This window comes from Blennius ocellaris (genome assembly GCF_963422515.1).
Source record: "Blennius ocellaris genome assembly, chromosome: 1".
Lineage (NCBI taxonomy): Eukaryota > Metazoa > Chordata > Actinopteri > Blenniiformes > Blenniidae > Blennius > Blennius ocellaris.
In genome coordinates this window covers 28,440,843-28,452,753 of record NC_137650.1, presented here as the reverse complement: position 1 = coordinate 28,452,753, position 11,911 = coordinate 28,440,843, and positions in this window count along the sequence as shown.

Here is an 11,911-nt window from a genome sequence, read left to right as displayed (position 1 = left end):
TATTCAATTTACAAACACCACACAGAAGTGCCACTGAGCCTGAATTCAGATTGGGGAGCTTTACACTGTGGACCAGGAGTGCGAACCACTCCATCATTGTGCCATTTACCCTCAATGTTATCTTTGGCTGGTGGTAAAGATACTTTAGCATCATTTCAAGCTTGACAAATTTAGGTGAAAATAAAAAATTCATATTTTGCAGAGAGGGTAAAAGTGACTCATCACCTGGACCAGTATCGAGCCAAGTCCCGTTTAGCATGAGCCAGGGCTTCAGTGCAGTCACACTCCTGTTAAAAAAAAAGTCTCACAAAGCAAATAAGGTCACACAGCATTGTTGAATAACAGAAAATATTTAAAACGTATGAGGTACAACAGTGCATGCAGTGCATGCAATGTATGTAGAAGGGAAGTCCTTCTTGAAAACCACACATTAGTAATTAGAGAGTATTCAGAATCCCACTTGTGTGATGCATTTCTGGTAATTGCCACAGTGCACAAGTGCCTATTAGGACTGCCAGGATATGGAGGATTAAAGGAGGTCAGTCGGATGCATTTGGGTCATTTTCACAACATACAAACATTGCACACGGCACGGTCGGGCTGACATGATTTGCTGCAAACAGCTAAGTAGGATCAAGCATGCAGAATTACAGCTACAGCGATGTTATAAATATACATCTGATGGCTGTGGACGAATACAGTTGATCAGATGTTCATTTTGTCATTTGGTACTACTGCATTGTTGACAGCGTAATGTTGACCTCAGTATAAAAAAGAATAGTTATTAAAGTAAGACAATTCAGCTACAATTCAATAGGCTTTGAAGCCAATAATATTTAAAACATTCATGAATAGTGTTGGGTTTTTTTCCCCTCTGGATTAGTTGATGTGATGCAGTAGACTTGTAACCTATTTACTGTTGTGTTGAACGTGTCTCCAAGTGACCCAAGAGTTTATTGTTCAAAATGATTTGGGCAATAGAAAGAGGGATATCCACCAGAGAAGATAAAAATAGAAAAAAAAAAAAAAACATTTAAGTGGTCAAAGTGATTATCTTAAAATAGAAAAAAATATATATATAAATGAAATGTAAAGCTGAAAATATATCATGTGTGGAAATTGTATTTACTACTATTGCAGTTTTGCTCCTCTTGTGCTTAGACGCTGACTGCACATTGTGTATTCTACTGTATGTTTTACTTAATTACAGTTTTAATTGCAAAAAAAAACATAGATAAGCCATCAGATGCAGGCTAGGGCCACATATCAAAATATTTAATTCAGCCAGTCACAACCACACACATACGCAGATATATAGGCCTTCTACATTTCCATGTCTTTTGCTCCGAAGTGACAATTATACACCAGACCTTATGTTTTGACAATATCAAATATTTTACTGAAGTTAAGTCAACTTCACTGTAATCATGAGTTGTTAGAGCAAAAAAAAAAAGAAAGAAAGAAAGAAAAAGAAAAGGTGTTATAAACATCAATAAACAAAACTTTAAATTCTCTTCATGAATTGGTGATTGCAGCTCATCCTTGAATGTAACGTCAGTAAACAGTGCTAAACGCTCATTCTCCGTGAAGCCTCGCCTTGACAACAGCATTGCACACATTTTTTCACCTTGTATCTCCGTGTTGCCAATGTAACAAATCTCTGATCAGCAAAGTGTGCCAAGTTGCTCTTGAGCAGGCAGGAATACAAACACGCATGCGAGAGGTCTAGAGGACAAGAAGCGGTTTTAAGATTTGCTGTTGTTTTCACAATTACGTGCTCTGCCAAGTTGGATGAGATACCACAAGATGAAAGCTACCCTCCCATGCTCAGGAAGAGCTCAGAAGAAAGATAAAGAAATGTATGTCGGGGGCTTTCAAAGGCATCGGAGTATTTACTGTTATGCCTTTTAAAATGCATTGATGTTTCCATGGATTTAGCCTCACGCAGTCATCAGAATGTGGATGAAAAAAATATATATATATATATCTGGTATCATTAATTGCATGCATGTTTTGGCCTCACAGAAATTCAAAAAATTTTGTAGAAGGATTTGTATTGCTTTGCACAGGACTCTTCAAATACTATACATTACAATACTGCACGGTGCATTTTATAGCATATAATACTGTGTCATTTGCAGTGTTTTTATTCTCTAAAAGAAACTTTTGTTCTTTGCCACATGTCACAGTTGTGCAATAAAATAGATATAACCACACACATGATGGAATAAATAACCTCCTATGATATATAAGCCTCTTAGGGAAAGAGAGAGAGAGAGAGAGAGAGAGAGCGACGCCTTATAGTATTCATCATCTTGTTCATCATGGTTTGCAGCCGCAATGCAAATCTCTATTGTCCACAGGTTAATCCAGGGATTTAATGGATTTTAGGCACTTCATCAGCCAAATTTAGCTGCGATGAGCAAAAAAGGCACATTGGACCACGGTGCTGTCTATATTTTCTTCAGACATATAGAAGGATTCAACCCTTACACATTGACGTGACTCATTTTTCTGACAGGATCAAATTTTATATGCTGTTGATCCAACCTCACAGATATTTACAATGAAACTGGAGCTAAGTTACATGTTCGCAAAATTCTATGCAGTATCTTACCAGAGTATAAGCTAAAATTTAAAGGGACAAAGGGTCGTGCGTTTTGGGGCCCATCAAGATTCAAAATAATTGAAAATTGGCTAGACAGCAGTGTGAACAGTTTCAGAGGTGAAAACATTTTTGTTCATATCTGATTGATTTTAGCCTTGACATTCTACAATAACAGAAAATGTCTCTTTTTTTTTAATCATGTGTATTCTTAAGTCCAAATGGCAACACTTCCACTGAATTGGAGCTAATTACTTGAGACAGTTCAACTAAATTTACAGTGCGCATATTATTTGTTACGGTTACTTTATTTTAAAGTTACCAAAATAAAAAAAAGAGGTTACATCAAGTTACAGTAGACAACTTTTAGGTACCATCTTCAGTCAGAAAGCAACAAAGCTCGGAATTGAAGTATTCACTGATGCCCTCAGAAGAGTGTGGTAACACCAGAACTTTGCTCCCAAGATGTGCACATTTGGTGAACGGTGTACAAGTGGAACAGTGTTGCCACAGTTACTTACTACTAAAAAACTAATCTGATTACTGATTACTAGATACTCCTTTAAAAGTAACTTAGCTACTTCACTGATTACTTGTTTTTAAAAGGAACTAACTAAAGTTACTTTTTTAGTTACTTTCAACAGCTGCCGACAACACCCCCCCCCATCGTCTGAACATAAAAATGACCACTGGTTTCGCCAAACGCGTTACTAATTAACCGGCATCACTGATTTCCCCATCAGTGGAAGGGTTAGAAGAGGCTGATGAAATGAAGAGAGTCGCAGCAAACAAAAGCTGCTCATGAGCCTCAGCTTTGGATCTTGAACTGCAGACAAAGTATTAGCGGTGAGCTAATGCGGTGAGGTTTGATTCTTCAACAAGCACTTAACTTGTTACATCCTCTGGACTGCGGTGAGGAGAGACTTCCATCAACTCTTCTAGCTTACTCCGTCAGCAGCTGGAAAAACAAACATACAACTAAGTTTGTAATTTGAAATGATGTAACTGATGTTTTATTTTGTTTTTATTTCTTTTTTTTTTTTACATATGCCAATGGCTTCCGATGGAACGGTTACTGCCACTTCTCTTTTGGCACAATTTAGTCTGCTATCCCTCGGGTCTGAAAGCTACACTTCATACAGCCACACGTGGCTCCTCAGCCCTCCTGCAGTAGCTTTCCTCTCTCACGAAATTGCACGTCAATGAACATTTGTTGTTATTATTTTCAGAAAAAAGTCATAGCTAAGGGAAGACAAGGAAAGATTATTTGTATAGCACCGTTCATACACAAGGCAATTCAAAGTGCTTCCCAAGGCATACATCAAATTGCATTAAAAACATAGAAATAATAAAAGTTATTAAGAAAATCAAAGCATATTTAAAAGAGGCATGCAAGTGAACGCTGCAGTAAACAATACTGTTTTCAGCCCTGATTTAAATAAGCTGACAGTTCGAGCCGATCTCATGTGTTCGGGAAGTTTGTTCCACAAGGGAGGAGCACATAAAGTAAATGTTGCTTCACTTCAACACGCAGTAGACCTGTCCCAGACAATGAACTGAAGGATCTGGGTGCTTCATAGAAACTAATAAATCGTGCATATATTTTGGTCCAAGACCATTCAGCGCTTTGTTGACCAGCAGTAAGATTTAGAGCAATCAATAAATCTTTCAGAAAGATTTATCATGCAATTTAAAGTGACAAACCTACACGATGGTTGGACAGTTTGTCAACTGAAATATGCATCACATGCTAACATGTCACCTGTGTGTTAACTTTCAAGGTTGAACTATCACTAAATTAACCACAACATTAGAGTAAAACAGATGGTTTTCATTCCCGATTCCAGAAAAGCTGGTTTGATTCCCCCATCTCAACTTTTGCCGTGCCTCAGAGTAATTAAGAAATATCAGTGTTTCATCTTATAAGTGGTTCCTAAAGGCCATAGATAACAACATAAACCATATTTTTGGTGAATGCAACAAACTAGCCTGTATGCACACATTATTTCCATTTTAAAGGTTAAATATACTTCGTAGCTCCAGAGGAGTTTCACTTGGTGGATAGTTCTGAAGGTTGCAGACCATTGCTCTATACCATGGCAGCCTCTTACGTTCTCTTTTGTTGGCAATGACAAGCGGAATTTGTCCCGTCTGTTCTGTTCCTGAAGAGAGTTGTGATGACTGAAATCACTCAGACACAGACAACTAAGCAGCCCCAACCTTGATACTTTGAGAACCAATTCCCCCAAAATGTATAAACCTTTGGTTTCACAGGAAATGGGAGGGAACCAGGTCATTTGAAACAGGGGTAAGTAGAAATACTCCAAATTACTGGAATACTGAATTTATATCAATGAAAAAAAAATGGCCCTCACAATGATTAAAACTACCCATCTCATCCTTTATGCCTCTGGACTAAAAATGCATGCCAGAATTTCTACTAAGTAAAATAGCAAAGTAATATCTTTGACCCGAGAGAGTTTGCTATGATTGCACGACCCGGAGTGGACAAATATATTTACTTCGAAAGATGGAAAAGAAAAATATTTACAATACATAACAATGCACTTTTCTAGAAGTATGAATAGTTAAGGCCAACAAATCCATATAGCCGGTGTTCTTTTAAGATAAGATAAGATAAGATAAGATAAGATAAGATAAGATCGCCTTTATTAATCTCACAGTGGAGAAATTTACTTGTTCCATACAGCTCTTGAGGACACATGAGGAAAGGAGAGGAATGCAAACTGTTAGTAGAAAGGGCAAGGAAAGTGCACACAGTTAGTGGAATAGAGGTATCTTATATACAATTTTTTTCAAATTAAAGTGACTTAGATAAAGTGTCCTAGGTGCAGGGTTGTTGCACATACTGTCACTGTTACTACACAGTCCTGTTGTACAGTCTGACAGCAGTGGGGATGAAGGACTTGCGGTAGCGCTCCGTCCTGCACTTTTAAAGCTATTTTGAGTCTATAACAGTATAAATATGGCCAGAGAACAGAACGGAGTGAGCTCCATGGCTCCAATGGTGCCACTTAACAGAACCAGTTCCAATGCAATGGTGTTCTTAAACCCCTTTACTTCTGCTTGAATGGTTTTCAGCCTTAATGTGGAGCCCAAAAGTTTCTAGCTCATTTTCCATCACAGTCCTAGCCACCGTTTTCAGCATGCTGACCCAGTCCTCTCACACTTTCTCATTTCTAAAAGCCTCAAAGCCGAATGTAGCATTACCCCAGGGGTCGCTCTCCCAGTTTTTCTGAAACAGGACCCAAAACAGTCCACTTCTCCCTCGAGGTCAAAAGGAGATCTTATGCTTCACAGTTCACTACCTCCACAACATACAGTAATCACCTAATTAGGAAAGTCATGGAACCAGAAGCTGGAAGCATAGCACAAGGCCAAGTGGCTTTTTGTAGCTCACCAGCCCGGTGGGCCAAGCATCTTTTTTTCTTCTTCAAAACTATCTCATTTTAGCATATTTAGGTTCTTTAGATTTTAACATAAAAGACAACCAAAATTGCAACAACGATCAATGCCGAGCTTATTAACACAATCAGCTTTTTTGATAAGGATTTCTTGTAAAGCAGTGACATTTCAAAGAAGTACCTTTTCTTCTATATTGCAACAGCAGTGTAAACCGCATTTGACTTTTGCATTAACATGTTTTTTTTTTCATTTTGTTTTTTGATCCTTTGGATCATAAGAGTAGTCGTGCAGCAAACGTACTCAAGTTTGCTATTTGCAGGCAGGATTTGGCTGAAAGTACTTGTAATTTCTGAATGTTTGATATGATGAAACAGAACTGAAACTTTTTGAGTAAAAAAAAAAAAGAAAAGATATCTAAAAAGCTATATGTAGCCGGTTGTTATTACAAACTCAAAATAGAACTATGTCTTTCTGTGTATTAGGAGATTTTGCTGTATTTTCTAAATACTAATTTCACAATTAACAGGTTATTTAATTCAGTAAAATCATCTTGGTTTGTTTGACAAAGCACTTCACGAATCTTATGTCCTTGAAATTAAGTGGTTCACTTTGATTTTGCCACAAGGAAGCAACAAATAGCATTGAAAATCAGCCCTTTATTCATCGCAGCAAATACAAACACAGTTATTGGAAGACACATTCCTAGATAGCTAACACCCACAATGCCTCGTTGCGCCATGATGAAGAAAATATTCTCATTCGACCCCTAACACCAAACTGAGAAACTACCAGGGAATGTTACTCTTGCTTCTTTGATGCCTTTGATCAGGAACTTCAGTCACTGACCAGTATGTCATGTCTGCAGCTCGACTCCTTAAAAAGTTTTTTTGTATGACCATTTTTGGAGCATTTGTGTGAGAACTGAGCAACACTCACCACCTCCATGAGCCACACTTTATGTCATCTGCAACTTGACCAAACTGTGAACTTATACAGGAAGTCTGCGTGTGGATGGATGAACGCCAAAAACACTTCCATGCTGCTTATTCCTGTCGATAACGATTTTGTTTGTTATACCTGGCCTGATAGAGCACTGCCAACCTGGCAGAAAAAGAACACGATGAAACCCCCATGATGATATGAGTAGTTTTGTTCAAGAGAGCCTTTTTAGACTCAGCAACGTACAGGTCACTTAATGAATCTGTTTGTACCCGAGCTGGTTTGTAATGGAGATATAAAAATAACAAAGCTACATTAGCCAGACTCAATATATCTCCTTCATGTGGCATGTAGCCATTAGATGTAACTGGACAGAGTACATAAAAGTGACTGAAAGGTGCTTTGCTCCATGTTTTCTTTGTTGAGTAAGCCCATATGTGGTAATGGTAAGGATCAATACCAGGCTGCTGATTCATCATTCACCCTTAGTCCGTACTGTCTTTGGACAAGCTAACTGGCCCCATTTGACCATTACAGTGTCATGTGTTATGAGAAGCACAACGGCTGCTTGGCAACAAATGTTTGGCAGGATGTTTGAAGAATGACCCATATAGGCCACGGTCTGCTGCACTCTAAAAAACAACCATTAACGCTGACAAGCAGCACCTATCTTGCTCATTAAGCGTTCAGCCTCTGAACTTCAGCTCAAGTAATGGCACCGAAGCCTGAGATGCAGCCAAAAGTTCTTCTTTTCTTTCTTGTGCTGTTCTTTAGTGAGTGTTCTTGCATACATGTGTCAGTTACGTTAGTTAAACACGTGCCATGACTCCTCACATCCACAAGATTTTAAGAGCTCAACATTACGACTTAGATTGAGTGAGAAATTAATACGCAGAGATGGCAGTTGATAACATGTTTGTGCTTCAATTGCAGGGTGTCATGATTATTTTGATTTTAGCCAACAAGGATTTGACTCTCTTAAGTTTTCATCTGAACTACAGAGACACTGACACCTCATTTTTTATGCAGGTGAAAGATGTAATTTCCCATGCACTTAAGTCTAATTTACATGCGAGGTTATTGTTGTTTTTATAGTTATAATTGGGTAATATTTTTGTACTTTCTGTATTCTGTACTACTGTGTGTACCTGTTTATACTTTATGTGTATTAAAGTCACTCAATTCATTCATGCAGTCTCTGTGCTGCTTAATCCAACTGAGGGTCCCAACATGCAGGAGCCAATCCCAGTTTACCAATAGTGTAAACTGGAATTGGCGCGCGCACACACACACACACACACACACACACACACACACACACACACACACACACACACACACACACACACACACACACACACACACACACACACACACACACCAATAGGTCATTATGTTATGGCTGATTGGTATTTCTTGTTGGAGATTCTGAATATCTTCCAACTCTGAGCGCAATTATAAAAATATGAGCGTCAAATATGACAAATTTCAGCTTGTTCAGAACGTATGTGGATACAGTTTTGAATAGCCAGTGGAATCCATTTTTTTCCTTCTTGAAATAAACTTACCAGCCCTTGTGTATATATTTATGCCAAAAACTGATTCAATATCTGACATCTAAGTCTGTGTTCAGGGCCAAGGTGATATAATATGCAAATGTTGGACAATCACGCTGGTGCTGTGTCCTCTCCATCACCACCAAAGTTAGTATTTCACTCGCATGAGTGCAAAGCTTTGCAACACAAATCAGATATGCCTCGAGATTCCGACAAAGCATACACATGAAGGCATTTGTTTTGCATGTTAGTGGTGTTGCCATCTACCAGATGGTGGTTTGACTCTATACACTTTCACTCACATGCAAATTATAACTCAAAGCCTTTCCTGAGTAGGAAAAACAGAAGAACCCACAGTCATACAAATAAATATTTCTAGAAGCTTTAACTTCTACAAGCATCTTGCATTGACAATTCTTCTTGGTATTTTAACCTTTTGAATAAGTAGCTAAAGATGTCCTGTTTTTCTTACTATGTTATCCAAATTATGACCATTTTATTTAAAATATGAGTTTTAAACAAGAAATGTTGTTGCATTATTAAGTGACAAAAATATTCTGATGTAGAGAGAATTTTCAAGGCTCATTGAAACAGTTCAACTGTTCTTCCATTTATAAGTAATATCGTGCATTTTACTGATTCAGCAGTCTCAACAATATTTTACATTATCCGTACTCATTTACACACACATTCAGCTACTGTGCAAGGTGCTTGTACACTTTAGGGAGCAACAAAGCGTTCACTGTCTCGCTTAAACACACTTATATCCATACAACAGGATGTAGGTTCAATACCTGCTGAGCCAGAGCCATCCCAAAGTCCCATGTCAGTGAGGGCCACAAAAAAATGTCTTTACTGCAAATGAGCCCAGTGGAAAATATGAAAGCCAGTTTAATTAAAAGGACTATTTATATGTCTAATTACAGTCAAAATACATATGTTTTACATGTTTTGATTTGAAAGTTATTGAGTTTCACTTTTTGATGAACTGGAAAAAGTAAGCGGGTGTGGGGGGGGGTTCCCACATCCTGAAGCACAGCATATACCTGGAAAGGCTTTTTCTTCACTATAATAGAATAGAATAAAGTAAAGGAGCTCCAAGGAGTCAAAACCACTCATTCCATTGGGTCTCATGATTAGTGTGACAGTGAACCAAATAAAATTCCTTTTATTGGGTGGAAAACACCTAATAATGCATCTAAGGTGTAATTTCTGTTGCACCATGTGTCCATGTGTCACAGCTGGTACCAGATAGGCCTGAAGGGAAACTTTGTTCTTTGGTCACTTTCATGTTACCTTCTTTCTGGCCCCCCCCATCACATCGAAAAGACCAAGAGAAAGGATTAGTTTGTTGAAGCTGATGTTAAAATTATGTAAGAAAGAAGGCATTTTTACAGAATGGCAGGGTTCAGATGTCACCGACACAAAAGTACCACAGTGGGGAGATGGAGAGAGAGGGCTCAGGTAAACTGAAAGATAATGGCCAACAGCTGTGAATGGGGATATGAGGCGAGACGAGGCAGGTGGGAAACGAAGGGGGGATGTTAATGTGGGAAAGAAGGTTGTTCCCTCTCGAGGGGTGAAAAGAATTCCTCCTGTTGCAGAAGGTTATCAGGTTGCAGGTTGAGCAGGGCCTGGAAAAGGAACACAGAAAATGACCAGGTTTGTTTCAATGCTTCAAAAACGAGGCCTTTTCACCTCACTGGCCACATGACTCGCAGCGTGTCTTGCCAGCACGGTTAAAAACATTAGCACTATGGAAATGCCATGGTAAGTGTCCTTGGGAGTTCATCACACACACATGCAATTGGGACACATGCTCACATTCGCACCCAAAAGCAATTTCACTGAGAACAGTTCCCATCAGACTATTAAGACTTCATCACAAGGCTGTTTTGCTGTGAAGTGACAGTTAACCACTGAGATCGTCTGCCACCATCTCATAATCCAATAAACAGAGACATGCGAGAGTGTGTCATAACTTCGCTGCGTGCAGAAAATTAAGTCATGAAAGGGCAAACTTATTGCAACGAAGGCTTTCCTGTTCCATCTTATCAAACACTAAAAGTGTTTTTCTCTCACTGTAAAATCCAATCATATCCTCAGAGTGTTTGGTAGTACACTGGATAATTGAGATCACAGCTAACCACAGACTGTCTGTCACATACAACCAAGCGCAGTGGTTAAAGCTTTAGATTTACACTGATCACTGCACCAACTGTGTAGTTATATAAACATGAAAAAACAAGTTGTAATCCACTCTTCTGTCCTCACAGATTTCATTCCCGCTTCTTTGGTGCAACTTTGCAAAGTACAAAACAGCCTTTCACACACATGCACACGCACACACACACACACACACCCATTACTGCAAAGGATTAGTGATTTAGGGCTACTTGTTTGTCCATATACACTTGTGCCTTAAAACTGTTAAGGGACAAAACCGCATGATAACCACTGAAATAATTCAACAAAGGTAATCATTACTAATCATGTTTGATTTTTTTTTTTTTTCTTCTATTGAAGATGATTTTCTTTTCATTTCTACTTAGAAGTAATTCCAGTTTAAAACAGGCACTTTTATCCAAAGTAATACAGTAAAACCTTCTTTTTTACTCCCAGCAGGTTAAACCAGGGGGACTTCCGAATAATGTTTTGCCTGCAGGGTCAAGTCAGTATCAAATTGACGTAATACCACTACTAAAATATCACTATTTAGCCAATTGATAATCAATCCTATAATATTATGTGGCCAGTGTGTCATGGTCAGCCCTCTAGACCACTTTCAAGAGCTTCACTTTCAGTTCCTCCCGAGTGGATGGGTTTCCATATTACCGGCCTTTAATTATTCATTTTGACTCACTTGGAGCCCGAGTTGGAAAATAAAGCAAACCCTTTGGACTGGTGATACAGAATAACACGGTGACCTCTCTGTTGAACCCTGGTGCTTTGTCCATTTGTCTCCCACCGCTGGTATGAGCGAAATTGGAGCCACAGTGGAGATTATTTCTTCATTTGTAAATCTTGCCCCCCCGTGCTGCAACAGTCCATAAACAGCTCCAACAGTAGGTTGTGTGCAGTGCTTGAAGAGCTGGGCACAGTCCCTTTTGTAATGTGCAAAATGATATCTCTGCAGTGTAGCCATCTCTATTACAGGGGGAAGAGATTGTCTTACCCTCTGGATTTGCTTCAAAGAACAAGACAAATGAGCTCGAGCTGATCGTGCCATTGCCTATTCATGTGAAGAGAAATGTCACAGCTAAACTGTAAGACAACAATCATGGGAAAAATAACTATGTTTAATGCCAGTAAAAAAATTATTTCTGATTAAATAATTTGATCTGATAATGAAACCAAGGACCATTGGCTTCTCTGCTCTGCATTA